We start from the raw sequence: 25084 nt of genomic DNA, 5'->3' as shown, positions 1-25084 counted from the left end.
TAGTGAGTGGTGTTTGCAGCAGATGAAGACAGGTGTTGTCATGGGACCCTAGGATGGAACAGCCATTCTGAGGATGCAGCCTTCAAAAGTTACTGTGAGTTCTAACAACGATGATTTAAAAAGGAGCAACTCAAGCTTTTCAATGTTCTGGACATAAGGAAGCATGGCAAACAAACAAACAACAACAAAAAAAAAGTAAACAAAAAAACCCCAAACAATGCAAATCAAAAAACATCATTATATTCTGTGTTTTGAGAAGTTCCTTGAATAGTTAACGCAACCTGATCTATAGATGTGCTTGCATGTTCTTGAAGATTCATACAGATAGCCAATACAAAAACATGTACAAATACCATAGACAGAGCTGAACATATGTACTTCAAAATAGAGAAAGATCATTCTATAACTAGTGAACTAGCACTTTTACATTTTTTTAAGCAAAGATCTGTAAATTTTTTGAAAAAATACTATTAATTTTTTTTTAATCTTACCTCTGTTTAAATCAAATTGCTTCTCCTCTTTTATTTAAACTCTCAGAAGAAAAAAAAGAGAGGGATAAAATCTCAAACCTTTAAATTTTTCCTCATTCGTAAATGGAGACACTAAAAAAAAAATGAAGAAAATATCATTTCTATTAATCTGCAACTCATTACTTAAAATATGGAATAAATTTTATTTGCAAATCAAAGAATTACAAATATTATTTCTTCTGATTGATCTTTTATTAAAGTTAGGCCTTTTTCCTCTGCTTCTAAATTCAGTAAAGAAACAATACATTGCAGGTGATAGTCTTCAAATGTTTCGGAATTCAGAAATGTTTTTTTTTGTGTGTGAATAGAGTCTTACATTGCAAGACAGCAAACTTTTCTTCTTTTCAGCTCAGGGTTGTAAATCAGATAGGTAAATTCTTACTGAGATAGGTGATTAGGGTTCTAACTCTGAGTTCCTGTTTTTGTAAGTAACCTGAAGTCACAGAAACACTATTTTAAATGTCACATCTTGTTTTACAGTGGAGTTGTACAATGATTTTGTTTGACAACAGTGGTAATGCAGCTTGCCATTCATCTTCCAAAAACGGAATTAGCTGTAGAAATCATTACAAAATAAATAAATGTAATGTCTTTTACCATGACTGATATGCAGAATGGGATATATGCAAGATATTTTTTTTCCTGAAACAATTATTGTCTCCCAAGATCAGCTGATCTTTTTCTGATTTTAAGATCTCAAGTACAATTCAGAAAAAAGTAACTTCCTGCAGTTCCTGCCCCTGCTTCTTCCACTTCAATATTATAGAAAGAATAAAGAAATTAAAGCACAGTCCTGCTGTTACTGTTTATTAAGTAATATCTTAACCTGGAAAAGGCAAGAAATTCATTGCCTTGAAATAATCAGAGGCTGTGCATATATCTCTCCTGTATATTCTTGGAACAGGAAGCAAGGGGAAAGAGATGGCAGTGCAGTAAGTTTCCCTTTTCTCCACATTTCTTACTCCTGGGGAAAAATTAAGTTGGATTATCAGCAGATGCATACTTACATACTACTCCTGAAAATAATATAAATTTCTTTGGAGGAATGGACTGGATATAGCTCACTATAATTTTTATCTTCATCATGGCAGAATCTGGGTGGGTATTTTTCAGGTGTATCATCAGCAATCATGTTACTGTTTCATGAGACAGCAAGGAATCCTGACTGTTTCTGCAAGGCCATAAGGCCATTTATATTTTATGGCAGACTTTAAAACTGAGTCCTGTTTTTTAAGAAATTATTTTCAATAAAGATTGATGTATTTTTGTTTTTTTTTTCCTTGTTTTTAACTAAGGAACAATAGAATTATAAAACAGAAAAAAAAAGGGCATTCAAACTAAGAATGTATGTCTTAGTACCTTGCCCTAGCCTTCCCTCCTCAAATAAGATGAACAGAAAAATCACACTTTGATCCTCTTAGAAGTCCTTTTTATTAAAAACTAGGGGAAAGTGAGAATTTTTATAGGAATAGAAGCAAATGGAAATTATTTTAGGCTTAGCTTCAAGATGAACAGAAGGAGAGAAACTCTCATGGGACAAAATCCATAGAGCTATAAAATTTCGATCCCATATTATTCCACAAAAGGGTTCAGGCACCCCAACCAGTAGAAATGCCTTTGGAACCCTGCTAAAGTAGGGTCTCACTTGCTACAAAAAGTGATACATGTAGAGGTTCATTTTTTTTTACATTAGAAGCATTTGTTCTCTCGGCACTGAATTTAAAGACAAATTTGAAAGGAAGCTTTTGTTAGATACACAATCTGAAAACATTAAGAATTTTATAGTACTAATTGCCCCATGAAGTAAGTGCTGTCTGTCAGTGTTAGAGATGGTATCAGAATCTGTTAAAAAGTAGAAATCTTAGTGCTTCTGAAGACATAGAAAGTGTTTAAGTATCTGACTGGGTGAACGGAAATTTGGAATTGATTTACTAGTTGAAAGTAACTATTTAAGCGCCTCAATTTTAAATTTAGGCCACAAATTGGAAAATTCCCAGTTTCATCATGACAAACCTAAAGCTTTTTAAAATGTAGATCATAAAAATAAATAAGGCATTCTGGAAAAACTGAAAATTAATACAAGTATGTTCAATATATTATTCCAAGTCTTGGAGTTCTGGCTTGGATCTCAAGCTTTCCTACCTGTTACACATCAAAAGCATTGGAAAAAGAAGTTTACAAGATATATCTGTCTCAGGGAAACTTGTTGCATAGTTGGAAAAAAAAAAAGCCACCCTGAAATAATTACCTATTTTCACATGTATAAATTCCTCAGGTACTAAGCATCCATTCAAAACTACCATTTCTTGAAAATAATTCAGACACTCTCATCTTTACATAATGTGAAAAATTGATTCCTGACTGGCAGTAGTTTTCTTCTGGAGTTATGACATCACATGATAAAGCAGCCAAAATTGTTCTCTCTCATCCAGCTTCAAGGTTTCTCTTACTAAGAAATTATCAGCTAAGATATCCTTCAAGTGGCTTCATGGAGCCTTAGTTCCATAGTGAAAACAAGCTCTTTTTTGTAAATTTGACCTTATAATATTTACACATATCATAAGTGTACTTGCATTTTTTTTGTTTGTTTTGTTTGACAGGGAAGCAACATGTTACGCACATAGAATACGGGCTATTTACATGGCTGAAAAAAAAAATGAACTGATCGCTAAAGTTTCTGTCTTTTGCCTGTAGGAGGTGATCTAGACTAAGTCCCCTTTTTCAAAATATTAAACTATTAGTACAAAGTAAATATATATATATATATCTTATGTCCATGAAAAAAAAAGCAAGGCATAAGCCCACAGGATTAGTCTCCACACAAATTAGTTGTACAGCTTATTTAAAGGTCTTCCTCGCTGTCAACTCCCCTGCTCTTTGAGGAAGCAGGTAGCTGATGGCATTCAGGTTTTAAAACATTTCATTATGATGCTACTGCTAATTTAGACTCTATCTTTAGTGATCAGCAGCATTGTTCATAGTTGGGGATGTAATTTTTTCTTTGCTAGGTTGTAGGAACATTTCATTTACCTCAGTAGAGAAGTACAGAACAGTCACGCAGCTACATGGTACCTGGAAGAGCTTAGCAAGATGGTCCAGAGGAAAATCACTTCTTGGCGGCACATTTCCTTATCTACCAATATATATCAGGAGAGCAGCATTTCAAACATATGTTCGTGGTGTAATTTGCTTTAGGTAGGTAAAAGGACAAATACGTTTCAGGTATGTAGTTTACTCAGAAACAATTATTCACTTATAATAATTAGCTTCACTAGTGAGATTTTAATAATTCCATTTTTTAATACAAATATTCGGCTAATAGATGTGAAAGGTATTTATTTTCTTTTCACTTGGCTTTCTTTCCTAGGATTAGTATAACGTGACAGATGGCTGATGTCATCTTTACTTGGAAGAACTCAGCTGGCAATAATAGCATGGTACATTTCTGGGGATTTGCGGTACTGTATGTCATGAAGCGGTTTTCAACCAAAAAGAGTCCAAAAGGGAATTCCCAGAAGTAAATATCTGCCTATGATATCCTACTGAGTCTTGTTGATGCATCACAAACAGAAGGAAGCATAGAGTCTTTATAAAACTCCATAAATATTTACAATATTGTTGGAAATACATTGGAAATGCTACAGATTGCAAATGGTATGGGTCCCCTTGGCACTGTATCTTTAATTTCGCTGTTGAGTGAGAACAACAAAAACTGGTGCTTTATATACATCAAAATCTGTTATGTATATATTTGAAGTTCAGTGATTTTTGTCACATCTGACATTTGTGTGTAATAGAGTGAAAGCATTAATATTATTAGAATATAGATAACCTAGTTGATTGTTTTTCATTTTGCTAATGATTGCAGTGATGAGTAGACTAATGTCACGGTCGGAGGGTTAAAGCTAATGAGAGCTTTCCATTGCACCATTGATTAATAGTGGGTACCATACTGAAAGATTTTCAGATTTCTCTTTTATATAAAGAATGAAGGCACAAATGGACTGACACCAATTTAAACAATGACTATCTACAAACATGTTTATAAACCTTCAGTCATAATTACACTTAGGCATGACCAAAATTGTGAGAAAACATATAATATATAAATTTTATCAGATATGATTGACAAGGATTTTAATCACCTTTTGCTTTATAAATCTATATTTTCTCCAAGTTATAATTGATTTTATATTCCTCTACCTAAAAGCATGTTGAAAAGTAGCTTATTCTATAGGTGCAAGAATATGATATCTTATAGCACAACATGTTCTTTAATATTAAAAAAAGATTTTTGAAACAGCTGATTTTATAATTATACTTTAAATATGTTAACTCTAGCTGATATTTGCCACTCCTTAATAAAAACACAGGCTTTATTGTCTGAATTCCAAAGGGAGTGCATTCACTGACATCCGTAAAACTCTAATGCTCTCAGACATATGGTTTCATTTTTGAGTGGTTTGGTGCGGAGCTGGGAGTTGGACTTGATGATCCTTGTGGGTCTCTTTCAGCTCAGAATATTCTATGATTCTATGATTCTCTGACACTTGTTAAAGAAAATAGATATAAATGTAAGAGTGAAGACCTATATCCAGAACAAATTGCACAAATATTTTAAATAGTGATTTCTTACTTCAACAATATCTCCCGCTCTCAGCTGTCACAATAATAAGGAAAAGTTAGCTTGGGAGATACTGGAAAAATAGATCTTTAAGAAAAAAATGAAATAAACTAACGTTACTTTTAAAATTTCATATTGTTAAACAAATGTGTATGTCGTTTTTACAGTCCTAAGTACTTTTCAATATAGATTCTGTTTGTTTCCTTTTAGTAAAGAATATCATGTGGCTATGACAGGTAAAGCATGAGAGAACTTAATGACTTAAAACAGATGTCTATACCTGCCATATTAGCCTTTCCTTATATATCTGAGAAATGTAAAACAAAATATGACCATTATATTTATATGAGCATTTTTATTCCTTTTTCATATCTTACTAGGGAATATAATTAAGTGGTTGCATGTACTATGGTTAAGTTAAATCCTGATCCATCACCTGAATATTATAGCCAATGAATGATACTGGACCCACGATGCCTATTAGTACCGAACCAAGTAGGTTTTGCCCATTATATGAACAAATTTGAAACAGGTCAGCCTTATAATGGACAGCATAAAGCTATCCTGTTCCAGTGCAGTTATGTTGATGGTGCATTGAAGAGGCCATCATGCCCTGCAACACTGAAAATTGTAGGCTTGTAGGATTTTTAATGCTCTTCTTTTGTGGTACTCTGTATTTCTTTCCAAAGCATGATTAAATAATCATAAGAACTCCTCTAAGGGCTAATCTGCGTTATTTCCCAGATTTTCACCTTGGGGACATATTGTCCCTTGTCACTGAAACCTCAGGGACAGAAGGGTACGCCACAGGGTGGCACAGCAGGAAGCTGAGATACTGATGAAACACTGTTCAGTTAATGAAGGCATGGCCCATGGCCTCTGCTGGTATGCCATATGTTTGAAGAAATGCTAATGACTACAATTCAAATACCTTTTTCATCTTAACTATATGTAAATGTGTTTATAAATGCTCTCTTATAAATATACCATCACATTTTTAAAAGCTAAGTGCTAATGTTGCTTTCAACATCTATAATACACAATAATTAAAACTTTAGCAATTCAGCTTAATTATACCTTATGGGAAACTGTACAGTAATTTATAGAAATTAAGCAGAAAAACAAAGAACAACAGAAATAAAGCAGCGGTAGAAGAACAGAATAATAAATCACTTAGATCATTAATTTACAAAAACAAAATCATTGTGAAAAGACAACTTAGGGCCCAATTCTCAAACAGCTGAGGTCTGCAAGGGGAAGATCAGTTATAAAACTCAAGGCATCCCATTAAAAAACTCCTTTAGCAAGTTGCTTTTTCTTCCATGTGACTTTTTTGAACTGACAGATCATTTCTCAAGAAAAGCAAATACAACAACCAACAGTAGAACTAGGGAATTTATAGCAAAAAATATGTGTTATTTTAATTCAGCACTTTCCTCTTTGCTTTGCTGTTGTTAAAACCCTGTAACACTGCAGGCGATCATTAGCCACAAATGGCATTTTGCAGTGAATCATCTCCTCCACAAGTGGTCAAAACAGCATCTCCACTGGAAAGGCAGAAATGCTACTCAGGAAGAGCAGTTGGTGATCAAGTTAGAACATCGGACAGAAACATTTTTCTCCAAGACAGAACACCATGTTGCAATCAACTATTCCAAGGAAGCTCACTCACACTCCAGGCTAAAGCATAGCATTGCTAACCTTTGAATCTGCTACTCAACCTTTGAATGTGCTACTCATCCATTCCTTCTTGTTTCCTTTGTTGATTTTTTTGTTTGTTTTTCAACTTAAGTTCCTGACCTAAGTCACTCAAATGCAAATACTGCTGTTAATATGTACTAGAGAATTCAAGCAAACTTAAGATGAAGAAGGGTAAGCTACACTGATATCTCTGAGGAAGGCTACTTAAATATCATCCATCTCACATAGGCAAACCCATGAAACTGCCTAATTCCATTTTCTAACCCCAAACCCAGTTCAAGTAATATCTAAACTAAACAGTAACTGCTTGCTAGGGGATTGAGGTAGAACATCTTTTTTTAAAGTTCACTTATTTTTCTCTTACATCTTAAGAACTAAGGAGGAAGGAGTTATGTGAACAACATTTACTTGTCCAATTTCAGCCAGAATTGTCCTTCACAAGTGCTGCTCTCCCAGTGGAAGATTTTTTCTGCTTTCTTTTTACAAAATAAATAAATAAATAAATAAATAAATAAAAAAAAATAGTCAAAAATGTAACTTCAAATAACAGAGAGGATAACTGAAAAAAAAAACCTATACTATTTTGCAATCTTCTTAGTTAAAAATTAGGCAACAATTTGAAAAAATATTTTCTGTCATTGTAAACATACATCGAACATTCCATGGGAACTCATACCAGTCTCGTCTTTGACTGATTTACTTAGTGAGATGCTGGAACCTATTTTACAGTCATGGCACTGAATGTCTTAACTTCTGTAGCAAAGAATTTGAAAGCAGGCTTTACAGAGGAAGATACACTGAAGAAAAATAAAATAAAAAATCAGAATATCTTCAATTTCTGGGAGATTAAACTGCCTCAACCAAAGGCAGTTTTCTGCTCTATGTGCTCTCTTCAGCTAGGCAAGACTTTCCGTGAGGGTCAAGAATTTCCCCCTACATATTTGACACATATGCTCTGAATGTCCCATTTTTTAATCATTAACACTGACTGGTCTGCAGAAGTGTCACTCTCTTCTGGAAGGCTGGTGAGGCATGGGTCTTTTGTTGGCCCTCCATACAGAAAAGAATTTCACACTCTAGCTGTACTTTATTTTTTATTGACGAAAATGTAAAATATGGAGGGCTGTGTAATTGAGTAGAGTGTGTTCTTCACTTTGGCAATTCAGCTCCAGCTTTAGAAAGTAGAGAATTACTTTCACACACTCTGTGGAGAATTTGTTTTGAGGATCAAACTAGTCAGCCTCTTCCTATCTTACTATTATTTGCAGTTTCTAGGTGATATGGAAAATGATTTAACAAGACTAACACATGTAGATAATTCAATCTAATTCAAAGAATAGTACAGTTTTCTTATAACACAACCAGATGAACATATAATTTGTTTAGGTTAGGAGAAAAAGTAGTGATGGTGACAAAGAAAGATTAGTTCTGTGGAGGGCTATAAAGATTATTAGAGGCCTGGAGCATCTCCCTTGTGCAGAAAGATTGAGAGACCTGGGGCTGTTTAGCCTGGAAGAGATTTATGAGAATCATTTGAAAGTGTTTTGAAGAAGACAGTGACTAGAGTATCATTCTGGGATTTAGCGACGTGATCTTGGACATTTGCAGGCAGCTCTATTCACAGTAGCTCTCTTAACGGTGCATTTGAGAATTACATAAACAGAGGGAAATATTGGCCTTTCTGGTCTTGTTGCATTTCAACAGCCCTAAGTGAGCACATATCAGGTACATCAAAACAGCTCTTTAACTGTAAGAGAGAATTTTGAGCCTTGGAAGAACACAGGAGGCTTACTGTCCTGAAGCTTTATAAAGCTTGGAAATGTGCTGTGCATTCATTAAGAATCTGTAGCTGCAACCTCACATACCTTCAATTTCATTGCCATTTCAGAGGTGTCCAACTCCCTTAGCACTCTGGGAAAGAAGCCTAGATACTTGCACCAGGGATTCCTCTTTGGAGGGCAAGGGCCAGCAGGCATATTTGGCTTCATACTAGACATCAGCAGTAGGTGACAAGGAAAAATAGTGGACCAAATCCTCAGTCGTCTACTAAAGAAATTTTAGTAAAATGCTTTACAGTTATTTGTAGAGATGTTGAAAAGCTGTAATCCTTGGGGAAAATTCTTGCCTCAGCCGAGCAATACTTGGAACATCAGTGAGATCCTCAGTGAAACATCTGGACATTGAGAATTAATTTCTTCCTGTTCACTTCTTTCAGAAAAGTAGACTACCCACGAGTATTGCTACTTACTCCCTCTCTCTAGGTAAGAAATTGATTATGCATCGTTTCTCCTTTCCCATCCTTTCTCACAGACTGTATCTTTGGGCCTCCTTCCATGGTGTATCTTGAGTATTTGGTGCTCTTCAGACTTCTCTGTATAGGTAAGTTTTTTATTACTAGCACTCTTTAAAAACATCATCAAGCCTTCTTCAACCGAAGTGTTGATGGCTAATAAAGCAAAAGTTTGTTGGCTGAATTAGATAGGCTATATAACCACTGGAAAAAGATAACTGTATTCAATTTCACTAAATTGGTGGGAGCCCTTCAATTTGGTCGCCAAGGTTAATGTGTAGACATATCTTTTTACAATCAGTTCAGTTAGGTCAACTGTTCTTGTTTCAGAGGAAAAAAATAGTACAATAATTGGTTAATTCTGGAATATTATAGGAAATTTTTGGCCAAGCATAATAGATTTTTGACCAAGCAGAATGAAAATAAATTTTGAAGTTTCTTACAATACAAATTTTTAGGGGTAAAAGAAAGCATTTAATGATCAATGGAAATATTTTATTTTTATTATATAGAAACATTTCAAAAATATTTCAGTTCTTGGTTATGTATTATATCAGTTTTCAGTGAACTTGGAAGTGAAAATAAAATTTGAAATAAATGTCAACTTTATACTCCAACATATGTAAAGAATGCTGTGAGAATATTGAGATACTTTGTTTCCAAATGAAAAACACTTGTCAAGGAAATTTAATCAAAATTTATACTGTTCAATCTTGCCACAATGTTGTTTCTTGACAGCTGCATCTATAGTTTATATTTAGAATCTTCCAAAACATTTTCATTCTGAAGTTGTTATACAGAAAATTCTGGTGCTGGAAGAGAATATTTTGAACTCTAAAAGCTTAAAATAGTTTTTTAGAAAATTAGAAAACAAAAATTAGCAAATTAGAATCAAAAGGTTTAAAGTTTGCACCTGGATATGGCTGGTAAATTCTTTCACTAAACAAGTGAAGTATGGAAAACACCAGTTTTGCTAAATCAATACAAAGACTGAAGTCTCAAGCATTTCACAAGGAAAGACACTGCATCATAACCTCCTGATTATTCAGTTGCCATTTATTTTGTCTACTTACTCACACAGATCATATGAGATCCTAACTCTAGGGTAAAGGTAAGCTTACTTCAGCAAGGGATGCTGGTGCCTGGTGAACACCTTTTATTTATACTAGAACTGCTGAAAGATGAAAGGGTATAGAACTAGAAGATAGGAAGAAAATGCAATCTTGATAACAGAATAAATACATCTCTCCCTCTTTCCCTCTCTAATGTAGAAGGCTTTTAAGCTATGGTTTAAAAGCATTTTCATGCCACCATTCCTTGGAGTCTTCAAACACATAGTACCTATCCTTGTTTAGCTCATTTCACTATAGGTATCCAGAAAGCTAATAATCTCCCAAGAACTTCCTATAATTCTAAGGTTATGCACAGTACGTTAACTAATCACACAGCTCCCAGATATTTGTAACATGTAGCATATCTCTGTGGTTGCATTTAAATGAGAGACAGGCGTGACTACTGATGTGTTGTTTGTTAGTGCTGCTCAGAGAGCAAAATGCTACATTACACATTGCCAAATTCACAATACTTCATTGGTTATGCTTCAGAGATAACAGAAAGCATACAACACTTAATCAGCGTTCACTGTTCCAGAGGCTATATTAAATAATAATAATAATAAACTGAGAAGTACTTCAGGAAAAAATAGACTACAAAATTAATTACAAATTGCAAATACGATGCAAATGGATGCAAACAAGACAAACAAAATGTGTATTTTTCTACCAAACATGGACTTGATATGAAAAACCCAGACTCACTGAGAAATGAGGGCCCGCAGATCAGGCCTCATATTATCCAAACTGGTTGAAAACTGAAAAAGATCAGGATGTCCAAACTCGAAATACAAAACTCCTCAAGTTGTTTACATGATTTCCACTGATAAATATACTCCAAATACATTCTCAGACAGTATAGAATTGTTACATTTTATAAATGTAAAATTAAAAACCTGTAAAGAAAACATGTATTTAGGACTTTCCCCCTATTTTTGGAAAGGGGTGCACAAAAGGAAATATGGATTAATGAATTTGAAAGTAATAATAATGACATCTGTGGAAACTATTGATAACGCTGCTGAGTGTGGATTTGGGGTTTTTTTGTTGTTTTTTTTTTTGTTTTTTTTTCTTTTTTTTCTGTGAATAGAAGTAAAGGCAACCAGCTAGTCATTTTATGACAAAAGCTCCCTTTAAAAAAACTGTAATTTAATACAAACATTCAGTCAATAGCCAAAAGTGAATATACTTGTTTTCTAATCTATAGATAAAATATCTATCTATATAAAGAAAACAACAACAAAGGAATATAAAAATAATAATATATCGTTCCTGCAAGAGATAGCATTCTTTGCCTTTTCAATTTAAACAAAATTATGATAGATAAGTAAAATATGATAGATAACTGTTGCTCTTAAAATTCTGATGTGAATTATTTAATTAATTGTTCCTATTTTATGCTACAACACTAAACATATTAGTAGGTCGATATGTATTTCAGTTAGTGTATCTTTTAAATTTAGGGCTATATCATTACCAGACTAAATTAGAAAGTAGATAATTAATATTTGACATATGTTAAAACATCTTGGCTCTTGTGAGCTTAACCACTGTCCCTCATTTAATGGTTTCATGAAACGTCTATTTGTAAATTACCTCTTAATTTTCAAAAAAAAATGGATCACCAGTATAACTTCACAGCGAAAATAAATGTCAAAACCTCAAGTAAAATAGCTTTTTAGCAACACAAGAAAGGCCCATCTCCATGAGAGCTCCAGAATTTACTTCTTGCTCATCAAGTCAAGAAAGAACCTCAGAAAAACTAGAGGAAAATCTACTGAGATTTACTTTCAGAACATGTCTAAAATCTGATGTGGATTTTCAGTTCAAGCTAACTTTAAAAAGAAATGGCCAAAAACATTCCAGGAAGCTATGGTATTTGCCATAGAAATTGAATCTCATCTTGAAGCAAGAAGCAGCTGTTACTGAGCAACTATTTACCATAAGAGGCAAATGCATGAAGAAAAGAGATTCTAATCTGGCATATGATATTATTGCATTATTTTTAAAATGTCAGAAAAACAATAAATTGGCAGTAATGCAAGCTGTTAGAGAGAAACGCTGACACAGTGGGGAAAAACCATTAGAAGAATGCTAAGTTAATAGGACCGTCCATAACATGAGTGGAGGGTCTAAAGTGCTTAATGAAACTTGTCTTCAAGATCAGGAAGAGCAGGCCCACAGAATAGAAAAGCTGTTTACTTTCAAGGATGAAATTCTAGGTCAGAAATGTTCAAGATCTGAAAAAGTTTGGAATCAAACCTGGGAACTTTTAAATGGCTATTACTATTTAGGAATTGTGCCCACCTAACCCAGATTTCTATTCTGCCTTTGAAAAGTGAACTGGAGAAGCTCAGGTAGCTAAATGTATCCTGTCCCAGGAAAAAAGGTTCTAACTTTCTGTGTTTTAGGTGATAAATGAAAAAATATATATTAATAAAATCTACAGAAATAGTCTGATTCAAAAGCAATATTTTTACCATCTCTAGTACTCAGTTTGAAAAATCTAGAGGAATAATCAACTTTAAACCCACCTCTCTTCAAAACAGAGATTTCTAGTATGTTATTTAAAGTCCACAGGCCAAATTGTCTATCAATTAACTCTGACTTCAGAGAATCAGCAAAACTGCAGCTGCAAAGATAGAAGCTCACTAGGATGAAAATTTCTTTCCAACTATGTGGTTTTGAAAGATCCTCACATCTAAGGCCTCATTTCTGGAAAAAAAAAAAGAAAATGACGAACTGTGTAGAACCATAGAATCATTTGAATCAGAAGAGACTTTTAAAGGTAATTTAGATCTGCAGCTTGATCAGGTTGCTCAAAGCCTTATCCATCCTGACCTTGAGTGTTTCCAAGGATGGGGCATCCACCACATCACCAGACAACATGTTTTAGTGCCTCTCTACCCTTACTTTACCCTTACTAAAAAAACTTCCTTATATCCAGTCTAAATCTCCACTCTAAGTTTGAAACCATTTCCCTTAACCCTGTCACAATAGACCCTGATAAAGAGTCTGTCTCCTTCTTTCTTGCAGACCCTGAAAGGCCACTCTCAGGTCTCCCCGGTGCCTTCTCTTCTCCAGGCTGAACAGCCCCAACTCTCAGCCTGTGCATTTCTGCTACTAACCAGTCTATATTTCTTCAACATGATAAAGGACACTGAAGGACATACTAAACTCCACTCAAATCATTAAAATTTAAACACTTGTAAATAATTTCATGAATAAGGGCTCATACATACACAACAGTTTTTATTTCTTTAAACTGTGATGACTTCACAGTTCATTTTCAAGATGCCAAATATGAAGAACCACTAATATCAAGAGTAAAAGTCATTACTTGCTTACTATTTCCCCTTCTATGAAATCTTATAACTTTTCCTTTTACATAACTTTTGTCTGTGGTGCTTTTTTCCCTGCTTGTTTGCTTGTTTTGTTTTGTTTTGGAAATCTATATTATTGCATCATGTCACAGTCAACCCATATCATTGTCTATCAATTAACTCTGAATTCAGAGAATCAGCAAAACTGTAGCTGTAGTTGCTTTCTGATGTGTTTGGTGCTGGATTATATTCTTTTATTTGTGTATTCCTGTATGTATAAAAATAACAGCTAATACACATGTGAATTTGGATGCCATATTAAAAAAAGGACAGAAGACGGAGTGAGAAAGAAATTAAGAATTTATGCATGACACAGATTCACAAGGTTCAATGGGACAGCTCAGTCTGTAAAAGAAGCTCAGAATTTTGGATGATTACTTAATTTTTTTTCTGAAGAAATTTAGAACTCATTTTCAGAAAGAGCTCAAGCACAGAGAGACACCTAATGGAATTATTACTTCCTAATTCCTTCAGAAAGTTTGGAGCTGAGTTGAAATTAAACTGTGGGTGACAGTTCAAATGTGTAATTTTCATTTTTGATGTCTATAGTAATTTAATTAAATGATCATAACTGTGGTAGCTTCTTTCAAATACTTAGCTGAAATCTTACAGAGATAAGCTGATGTCTGCTAGCAAATTCCCTTAGGCATAGGGAAAGAAAGCCAAATATGGCAAACAACCAGAGCACTGCCTTGCAAAAGGGTATCCACATTTGTTAGATTGCTGCAAAGTGTGATAGGGACTAATGGAGAACATCAAGAAAAACATATGACAAAGCTGAGTGACATTCAACATTTGGGTGGCTAAAGAGCAAAGCTGTAAGAAAAACAAAGTGATTGCCTGGGGTGCAAAGATCCTGTCAACATGAAAACAAGTTAAAAAAAAAAATTTACTCTTTAAATTCATATTGTCATCATGATGTAACTGAACTCAAATCAATCAATTGTTCTGCACTTTGTGGAAGAGCAAGAAGCAGAAAATAGGAACTTGACAGACTGATCTACCTTTGCTCTGATGTTAACTTGTCAACATTTATAACCCCAGAAGGGTAAATCAGACAATTTATAAATTATTCTTAACAGTGGTGACAGCTGCTGTCCTTTTTCTCACAATGCATGCAAAACTCACTGACTTGATTTCAGTACTACCATTATTACTCAAAAAAAAAAAAAAAAAAAATCACCTAACATCATCTTCAAGAGATAGAAAATAAAACTGTTTTAAATCCAGAAAAAAAAAACCAGCTAACTCTTTGAAGCGCTGGAGTGGTTTCATTCCACCACCAGCAGGTAAACAATGAAGTGGTTATTGGCAAAGATGGCATTGGACAGGAGCATGACCCCTCACTTCTGAGGTCAAGAGCTGTCATTAGAACTGAACAGAAATGACACCAATGCATTGAAATGATGCCTTGAGCCTTCTGGGACATGGGAACTTCAAAAGTGCCAAAAAACAGTGATAAACCATCTCCGCCATTCAGGGCAGGAACAATGTTACCAACATGTCTGATTTGGTAGTGAGTCATGGAATTATGGAATATCCCAAGATGGAAGGGACCTACCAGGATTATTGAGTCCAACTCCAAGTCCTTCCTGGACTGCTCATTGAAAGAGAAAAGAAACAAGTGAATATTTTCTTTGTTCCCTTTCCAGAACTCAGAAAATACTGAACAACAAAAGTAACATTTTCTCTTATTTTGGTACAACAAAATCTTTCAGTAACTTCTGATGAATTCTGAAGTGTAGAAAAGTCAAGAGTTAACTGGAAAAACCCTCAAACTCAGCTTGGTTCACTGCAGTGTGGCTAAGATTAAGTAGATATTCTTAACGTCTTACAAATCTTTCAGACTTATTGGCTGAGTGGTCTCAAACCTGAAAAGAGAGGAAGTCTATCAAGTTCCAGGTAAGGCAGAGTTCTTTCAAGATCTTTCAGGTCTTTGGGGAGTTCAGTATAATCTTCAATGGTTACAGTCCAAATCATTTTTTACATTTCTCTTACTGCAGACTGCAGATGTGTATTTCAAGGTTTTAGGCACTTCAGACAAATATGTGGCTATATTATTCATTTTGGTAAGCTGCTGCTGTTGTTCAAGAACTCAAGTAAACAAAATTTGGGTATGTAGTATATGTAAAGGATTTTATTTTTTTGTAAATCTCAGAGAAAGCTCTGTGAATTAGATTACTATGTCTTTGGAGGTGAAAACAACTAAAACAGTTGAGGGAGAGAGAGTATCTAGGCATGTTAAAGAACAATGTAACTAGGGAGCTCTAGAATTTCACAATGTCGAAACAATTTGTTGAGGAGGCTGGCAATAAGAGTGAAAAGAGAAAAAAAATTTGGAAGGATAAGCAGAGAAGACTGAGGTGGAACACTAGCTGTCAAACTACAGAAAGTATTTTAAACTACTGTTAGTAGATGCCTCAAATATCATTCAGAACAGACAAAAAAAAAGCATGCATGTACATATGTGTGGACAGGACTATAGCTCATTAGAGTGAGAAAGAGAATAGGTGGTATTGTAGATAAGATAAACTAATTATTGATGCAATTTTTTTGCTGCCTTTCTCTACAGAAGACAAAGGTTAAAACTGTATGTGGAACCTGCATGTAAAAAGTTAAATATTTATCCAAATAAATCAGAATTGTTAGTCTAGAAAATATACAGAATGTCTCATCTAGCATTTGTAAGCTGGATCTTCAGAACAAGTACAATGCAGTTTCTTAGTGGTAAACATGACTGTTTTCATCTCTATTCTCTATAACTCTTAATTAAATTCAGGTCTGTCTCAAGAAACTGGATGTAAAATACAACAGTAGTCCCTCAATAGCTAGAAATAATATGCTTCCCTTTCTCTAAAAAAAGTGAACTAGGAAAAGTAAATGCTTTTGCTCCCACAAAATTGTCAAATGCTCTCATAGCACAGAACAAACAGGAGGCAGTATGACCTGTTGCATAACAGGAACAGAACAAGCTGGGTGGATTTGAATTCATACAGAATAGAGAGCTTTGCTGTCTGGAAATGCTGGTATTTCAGTCTGTCATTCCAACTCAGCTCCTCACTGTACCTTCTCATTAAAATGGGAAAGAAGGTACGGAGCATATATGATAACAACAAATATGAACAACGATTCTGGATGGACACAATCTTCTAAAGAGTAATAACTGCAAATTCTTTCATTGCTTACATTCAAACAGTCAAAAGCAATCACATACAGCACATCCAGTAACATATTTGCTAGAATAAATAAGGAAACAAATACACACAGATTGCCGGTATGGGATTAAGCAAATGAAAAGCCGCAAGCATATATAAACCATTTTTTCATTTGAAACACTAATTTATGATGTCTGGTATAATTAAGATTGTGAAAACTTAAATATCTTTCATATACTTTACACATTTTCAGCTAAGCAGAACTGTGTCTTTATTGGCTGTCTTTTGTAAATGTTGAACATCAGCCCTTTCTTGTACCTTTTTTCCTTTCACCAACTGCTGAAGTCTTCATTTACACTGCACAAATTATCCTTAGCAGCAGGTAGGAAGCAATCAGCAAGGTGTAGCTGGCAATAGGTCTAATTTTCATTACAAGATGGATAGAGCCAGGGGACATGACATTTGTCCAACCTAGTCAGGGAGGACTCTATTAGGAAAATTGACTCTGGAGGACTGTAGTTTTGCTGAGAAGACACTGAAAGAGGGAATATGGGAGATAGGTATTATTATGTTTGTTTGTTTCTTTGTTGTGCTTTCTTTTAATTTTGTGTTTTTCTTTTTTTGTGTGTTTTTCTTTAATCATTTGGATAATAAAAATACAAAATTCAGAATTAATTTAAAAGCATATTAAAATGCCAGAAAATGCATATGATTCTCTCACTCTTGCTTACCACAAGCATAACAGAATGAAAAAATTTCACAGCAACTCAAAAATGAAACAATCAGTGACAAACATGGAGGAAGAAAACATGAAGTTTTTTTGGATGAAAAAAAAATCCTGGCTAATTGAATCATTGCACTCTAGTTAAATTTTTGAAGAAGTAATGTTATGAAACAAGGGCAGGGGAAAAACTGACAGATCGAAATTTGGATACCAAAATAAGACTCAAAAATTTGGAAACTGAATGCTCCAGGATGTCTCCTGAAGTTGACTTAAGCACCCTAAAGTTCTTAATTATCTTTTAAAGATGATTGTCTCTCCTCTAGAGTCTCAATGGCTGGAATTTTCCCATTATGTCCTGTTTCAGTTTTCCTTTGAATAATCACTCTGGTGCCTCCCTTCAGTGAGAAGGAATGTTGTGCACTTTAAAGCGTGAAGTGAATGTATTACAGGGATTTTGTTTTCTCTAGAACTGTAAATACAAAGAATTCTTTTAAACAAATGAATGTCCAAAGGGCTGTATTTTGTTTCCTCTTTAAATAATATATTTGATTGCTACTGGCCTTGGAACTAAGTTTCCTACTTTACCCTGAAGTTGGAATACAATTGCCTTGTTAACTTTCAGAGTAATGACACATCTTTTTACTCTTACTCAAGCAAAATTCCCAATATAGTCAACGCTATAAATTCAGATTTTAATATAGACTGCAGTTGCTGGTTAAAGGAATTGAACTCTATGTACATCTTGAGAAATAATTATTTATGTATATCTTAAATATAATGTTCTCAAGGATATTAATATTCATGTATATTTACCTGAATAAGATCTCTGGAGTATAGGTGAATAGATGTCTTTTTTTCAGAGATGTAGAAATGAAACACCAGATTGATTGCCCATGTGTCTGTACCATGGCAGGATATTGAACCCTTCTCTTCTGAAAGTTGGGTTAACATCTGAACAAGAGGAGGAGTATACAACTACAGTCAGTAAGTTTTACTTTTAATTTAAAAAGGGAAATGAAAGATTAATCCTTGTCCCTTCACACAACATTCATCTCTCTCAGAGGTGCAAGAGGACTTCTACAAGCTTCTCAAAGAAATTCTCTCTTGAGGCTTTTTGATGGGCCATCGAATTCCAGGTCTCTGGAGTTCTAGGCAACTGACAGTCAATATAAACATGTGAAGAAAATGAACACTGAGTGGATAAGTTAAGTCGTTGCAAAGCTTTTTTTTTCTGAGCACTTTTATTTAAAGTCTAAAAGCTATAAAATGTAACATCATCAAATGTAACATCAAATGTTAACTATCTCAAACAATTGCATAAAGCGTTACTACTAGTTCATAAAAACTCAAATACTCTGATAAGAATCTTAGTGTGGCTGCTTATTCACTATAGTATGAGACATGGAGAGCTGCAAATCTGGGGTAGGGGAGGTGAAAAGAAAGAACAAATACAGAAGAGTGGAACTGACACTTTTCTTCGTAGAAAATATCCAATCTGAGAGAACTACTCTGAAGAGCTGACTCAGTCCAGAAACGTTGATTCAGTCCTGATTTTAGAAAAAGAACACTCTCAAATCATTTTGAATATTTTTTTTTCTTCATATACTACAGGACAACGCATTTCACAGAGGGCACTTAATTACTCTTTAAATCTCTCTCAAATTCCATCTAAAGTCAACTATATGTTGCAGAAGTTCATGCTGTGAAATACTGGACAATTAAAAAATGATAAAGCTGTCAGATGCACTGACTACACAGAGAAGTCAAGTTGTAATTTCACCTTGTTTTAATTGATTCCTTTATCCCTATATTTCCCTTTAATTATCTTTTATCACAATTAATCTTAACTGCCTATGTTTTCACATAGTTTTATCAGGATCTACATTACAAAGATCAAAAAGAATGGAGCACAGTTACCATTCCTTTATCCTCAGTCTGCTTATATCTCCAAATAACACTAACTATTCATGATTTTATGGAGTTATTTCAGCAATATGAGTTATTATAGGATAAAGCTTCTTGCCATATCCATACGCCAATAAATTCCTTCACATATTCCATAAATATAGTTCATATTTCACAATCTAAGTTTAACAGTTTCAGAGAATCCAATCAAAAGTCTTGAAAATAAAGAAATTAAACATTATTATGGTGAAATTAACTGTCCATAGACAAAGATTATATTATGGATCTTCAACAGCTTCATTGACTGAGCTATGTTTAAGAATTTCCAGCCCAACCTCAAATCCTTTTTATTAGAGTATGCATTATATTCTCTATTCTCTTTGTTGCATGAAGTAAGGGAAAACAGAACAATGGTGTAAGTAAAATTAAAGGTTTTGAAATGAACATGGCAGTCTGAGCTTTCCAGCCGATAATTTTTTTGTAGCAGTGTATTAACTTCGGTGAGCTGCGCTTGAAATTATATAAGTAATTCTATGAAATGAATCAATGGCAGAAATTCTAACTGCAGCAAAACCTGCTAACCTTCAGTTCCATTTAATTTCCAAGAGAAAATGATTTCATTTTGCACTTCATGTCAACAGATTTAGGTTAAAAGCTTTTTTATATTCTCTAGTAAGTGAAGCAATTTTTGCTTTTTGCTTTCATATTAGTTGTGATGTACATCTCTACTGCAATATACCTTTTGTTGTACCAGTTTAAGTATCATCCACACATGAAATGCAGAAAGGCAGTGAAATTATATAAGCGAGTCTTTTCTGAAAACAGAGTTGGACCAAAATGAAAGCAGCAAATAAATCTATCCCGATCCTCTTCTGCTTTCTTAAACTTTTTAAATTTCTGAGAGATACAAGAGAAATGCAATTAAAACAATTCACTAAGTGCTTTATTTGCCACCTGCCATTCATTGAATACCTGCTGGTAAAAGTGAGTTTTTTTACTTGCAGATTTGCCCTGATAGACTGGAATTATAAAAGTTCGTGAGTGCTCCAGGAGACACATGAAGATAAATATAGATTCAATCAAATCAAATCAAATTTAGCAATACAGGAGTAAAAAGTGAATTACTTTCAGGTTGTCCCAAGGATATTTTTGTTTAACAGAACCGGGATAGTATATGAAGGCATTTTTGTTAAAAATGTAGAAAAGCTTGTAGTGGCTGATTCTACTATTACATTGTTTACTATACAAATTGCAAGCTGTTACAATTTTCAAAAGTTGTTTTTTGTTACAGTGTTTTGTGTTGAATTTTGTGTTTTGTGTTGTTGTCATGGTTTTGTGATTTTTGGTTATTGGTATTCCACATCATAACATCATGTAGTGAATGTACCTGGTTCTCAGAAGAGAAGGACTACTACATTCTCCATGGTACTTTGCTCCTCTGTTACCATTTTCCAGCGGGAGGGAAAAGATAAAAACTTGCAGATCACGAGACCTCGTCCCTTTTTTCCGCCTGTCTCTCATCCTGGCAGCACCTCGCCCTCCAGCCGTCTTATCGTCGTAGTAGAGTAAGGCCTACTTGATTTTGGGACATATTCTCTCTCTGTACTGGATTTATCAGCTTAAATTGTAATTATTGTGTGTTGTACTATAGTGTGTTGTTTTGCATTCCGATATCTTATTTAGTAAATTAGTTTGTTTCTCCTCAGATTGTTGCTGCTGTTCTTTGCTCTCAGGGCCATCTTCTTACCCTTTTTTCCCTTTTCCCTTTTCCCGGGGTGTGGGCCCGTGGGTCCCCCGACCCCTTCGTCACAGAACCAGGCCGAACGGCCGTAAACCATTGACAGTTGTATTTGTTGATCTTACCATACAGAGAAGCTTATAGAATGTTATCTTCATTAAATCTTTTAACTGTCATTTTTTGAGGTTATTTTTAATATATTTGTGATTCGTTTCTGTATGACCTACTCCTATTTTAATAACAGGAGACTTACTGGCCAATTTCAGCAAACATGACAGAAGAGATCCCAAAGGTTTCAGTTCATGGGCTGAAGTAATCTGAGATACTCATGCTCCTCAGATCCCTCTTCATCATTTGTAGTGTGGTCATTAGATTCTCAAGACAGTTATTTTGCCTTACTTATTTACTTTTGCTGAGTTCCACTAGTAACATAAGTTACTATACATTTGGGAAAAAAAGAAAGAACCTTCTACCGGCTAGTACTGAAAACGCTGGAGGTTGCTGGCCCTGCCTGTGGAAGGGGGTTGGAACTTGATGATCCTTAGGGTCCCTTCCAATCTATGCCATTCTATGATTCTAAAAAGCCCATTCCTCACTAGAGAGGGAGGAGAGGTAAAAATAGAACAGAAATCATTTTCCTTTATTTCCTTTGCTTATGGTTCTCCTTGTGAAGGAATCAGAGAGTACAAGAGCAGGTGATACCTATGGGAAAGCCTAAAGTAGCTGAGTGCACAAGATTTGAACAAGTCCAATTATAACTGCTAATACAAGCAACTAATTATAGTAATATAGATTTATTATTACAGTACAGAATTCTTTCTATTTAAATGCATCTTCTTCCTTCTTACTGTCTTGTGTTTTTTTTTGTTTGTTTGTTTGTTTGTTTTAATAATGTGCTTATAGAGAACAACTGAATGTCCTAACAGTGTCAGGTTCTACTTGACTGTTTGCTTGTTCAGTAGAGAGACATTTAGAACTAATTCCCACACTGTTTACTAAAATTCACTTCATCCTTTTGATCAAAGATTTTGGAAGATCTGCTATGTGATTCATAAAAACAGGTAATTGGATGGTGTAAAACAGAAACACTCTCTAAACGCTGAAGTATAAGTACAACAGACAGTGATTATTCATCCAGCCTTATAGTTCAATGGTCATTGAATTGATTGAAATTCAGACATCAAACACACAGCACAAGTTACCTTAAGAACAATGTAATTAAAGCTTAAAAGCTTTGTTGTATCAAGAAAAGGCAATTCAACCATACTAGTCAATTTTCATTGTTTTTACAGCCAGTTTCTTGCAGATCTATGAGAGAACAACTAAAAGTACAGATAATATCAGCAACACAGTTATGGCGAATGAAAGAGTACACATTTAAAAGCATAGGAATTAATCTTGGTATACAAAAAATTCATTGCCTTTTGAGGATGTTAAACACAGGCATGATACGTAGACAGAAACTGATGTCATTCTGATACAGATTTTTGACTTCATTTAAATACTTCCAAAATTTAAGAACTCAAAGTCAGGCTGAAAATAATGGCAACAGCTACTTGGCATCATTGACAAGTGAGGATTGTTTGGAAAAAGAAGTCAGAATTAGCTAAGTAAATTTCATAAACTAATTTATTTTATGTTAGTATTCTTCTGAATCAATTTAACTTGCTGAGTTTATAATGTCAGCATTTACAATGTCAATAAAAATATAGCGTTATACTATAATGTTGGGCAGAGTTTCATTTCAGTAAATCAAAAAGATGCCACATTTTCATTTCAGCAAGCGATTCCTAGTAAAAACAAGGTCATTATAAAGTCATTCTTTAAACAGACTGACAGGAAGTAAATCTAAAATGACCCTGTAAGGATTTGAACTAGCATGTAGTAAAGACATGGGTAGGGTCTAAAAAGGAGTGGAGATGAAAAATGATACTTTAAATAGTAAAATATTTCAAATCCACAACTATCTCAGTTTCCAGTTCTTGGGTAGAGGATGTTAAATAAAAACTAAGCTAAAGACAAAGAATTATTGTTAACTCTCCCAGTGAAATGTTAAATGTTTTTTATGTGGACCATGCAAATTACATATAAAAGAAATGCAAAATAAATATTTTAAAGCTACAAGTTTCATTTAAACTTTGGGGGAAAAAAAAATGTTAAAAGTTTTTTTTTCCTCTAATGAAATGAGCTCTTTACATATAAATTATATTGTAATAACAGAGCTCCCTGGTGGAAAAGAGTTCCTTCTCCTGCTGGCAAAAATTAAAATAATCACAGATGGCTAATGATCAAAAATACTGACTGACAGCTCTGAAGTACAAGGCATAGATAATATTCTCAGAGCTACAATTTATTTATACTTAGAACTGGCTTTAGGCACCCACAAAATCTGGGTTTATGGTGTCCTATTATAAAAGAGATCTTCTAACCACCACTTCAGTTTCTGCTGCCAGGGTTTTTCCTGAAGACTAAATTGATCTCCATAATTTCACCAATATACTTGTGTTTCAGTGTACCAGTTATTGGAAAGAATCCTTTATAGTTAACTATATTTGTTCAAACTTTTAAGACATATAGACTCAATCTTTTTTATTTGCATTATACTTAAAATGTATATTTTCACTGGAGCTCTTAGAAATACTGTATTATACTTCAGAACTGATTCACTGCAGAAGTCAGTAGGCGCAAAAAAAAGGGTCCCAAAACAGTTTAGTTTCCTGTATTTAAATAATGGTGTAAAAAGTTTCCTATCTTTTTGATAGTGTTCAAAAACTTATGAGGTCTCATTGCCATTTAGGTTAATTGAAATGTTTAATTGATTCCAAGAGGAGCTAAATAAGTTTGTAGCCAATTCTGATTGTCTCAGATGTTATTATCTTAAAGATCCACTAAACAGTGTGCTAAACACTTTGTAGAGCAGAATACCTACAGTTTAAAACAGTCAGTGTTGTAGGCTGGCGATAGTTCTTACTTTTCAGTATGCAACCAACTTGCATCACCATATGTTTCTAAGAGAAAGTTTGCCTTTTTGAAGTGTAATTTCCAGCTCTTCTAAACTAGAAGAAAAAATGGAGAGAGATTTTGGATCTATTGGAAATGGTTAGTAAAAAGAATGTAAGTTATAAATACACCAAAACATTACCTTTGGGTATTTGGAATATATTAACGCAATCACGGAATATCTTGGGTTGTAAGGGACCTCAAGGATCATCAAGTTCCATCCCCCCTGTCACAGACAGGGTTGCCAACCACTAGATCAAGTACTAGATCAGATTGCCTAGGGACCCATGGAAACACTATGTGACAGTAGGTCTGTAGAATCATTTTTCCTTCCTCCATGTAGCTTTCAGATACATATAAGAAGATGGTTCAGAAAAGACAAAGTTTCTTCAAACTTCACTATTGATTTTTTTTAAATAAGCGACCACAAAACACATACCCACTGAAAAAGAAAAAAAAAGGGGGGGGGGGGGAAGAGAGTAAGAGAGTATCTTTGGAAAAGCTACATAAAATTACACATATTACTGGACACAAGAGAAGTCATGAGGAAGCAGACTTCAACATCTAAAACAGCAGGAAAACTAATAGTCAGAACTTGCACTTGCTTAGCTTTTGCAGTTTATCTCCATGAGCACCCAAACCTTCATCACCAGATCACAGAACTCGCACAAGTAGTTGCTTAAAAAACATTTTGGTTTTAAATTAAACATGAATTTTAATGTCCAGCTATTGACTACTGTGGTGACAGCCAGTAGCTCTTCTGGCATAGTGCGTAGTCTCAGATGGTAATATTAGTTCACATTCTTTCTACTGAAATATCTATCTGGACCTCTGCTATATGAGCTGAAATCTCTGGATATAAGGAGAATCATTTATCAGCACAGCTGCTATTATGCCAGGATAATGTAAATTTTACAGTAAC

The 25084-nt window shown here is 34.3% G+C and overlaps 1 long non-coding RNA gene across 3 annotated transcripts in view; it reads right to left on the bottom strand.

Annotated features, from left to right (window-relative positions):
* Positions 1–25084, bottom strand: part of LOC110394618 — a 39207-nt gene that overhangs the window by 4801 nt on the left and 9322 nt on the right. For 2 of the 3 annotated variants that reach the window (XR_002435747.1, XR_002435749.1), the window contains 2 exons: positions 18333–18470; positions 17060–17330 (listed from right to left, as the gene is read on the bottom strand). This is a non-coding gene — a long non-coding RNA (uncharacterized LOC110394618). Of the gene's footprint in view, positions 1–491; positions 603–17059; positions 17331–18332; positions 18471–25084 lie in introns of those variants that run through there. The other variant, XR_002435748.1, reaches the window with a different exon arrangement.

This window comes from Numida meleagris, chromosome 2 (genome assembly GCF_002078875.1).
Source record: "Numida meleagris isolate 19003 breed g44 Domestic line chromosome 2, NumMel1.0, whole genome shotgun sequence".
In the NCBI taxonomy this organism is placed as follows: domain Eukaryota; kingdom Metazoa; phylum Chordata; class Aves; order Galliformes; family Numididae; genus Numida; species Numida meleagris.
This window is presented reverse-complemented; position numbering and strand designations above follow the sequence as displayed.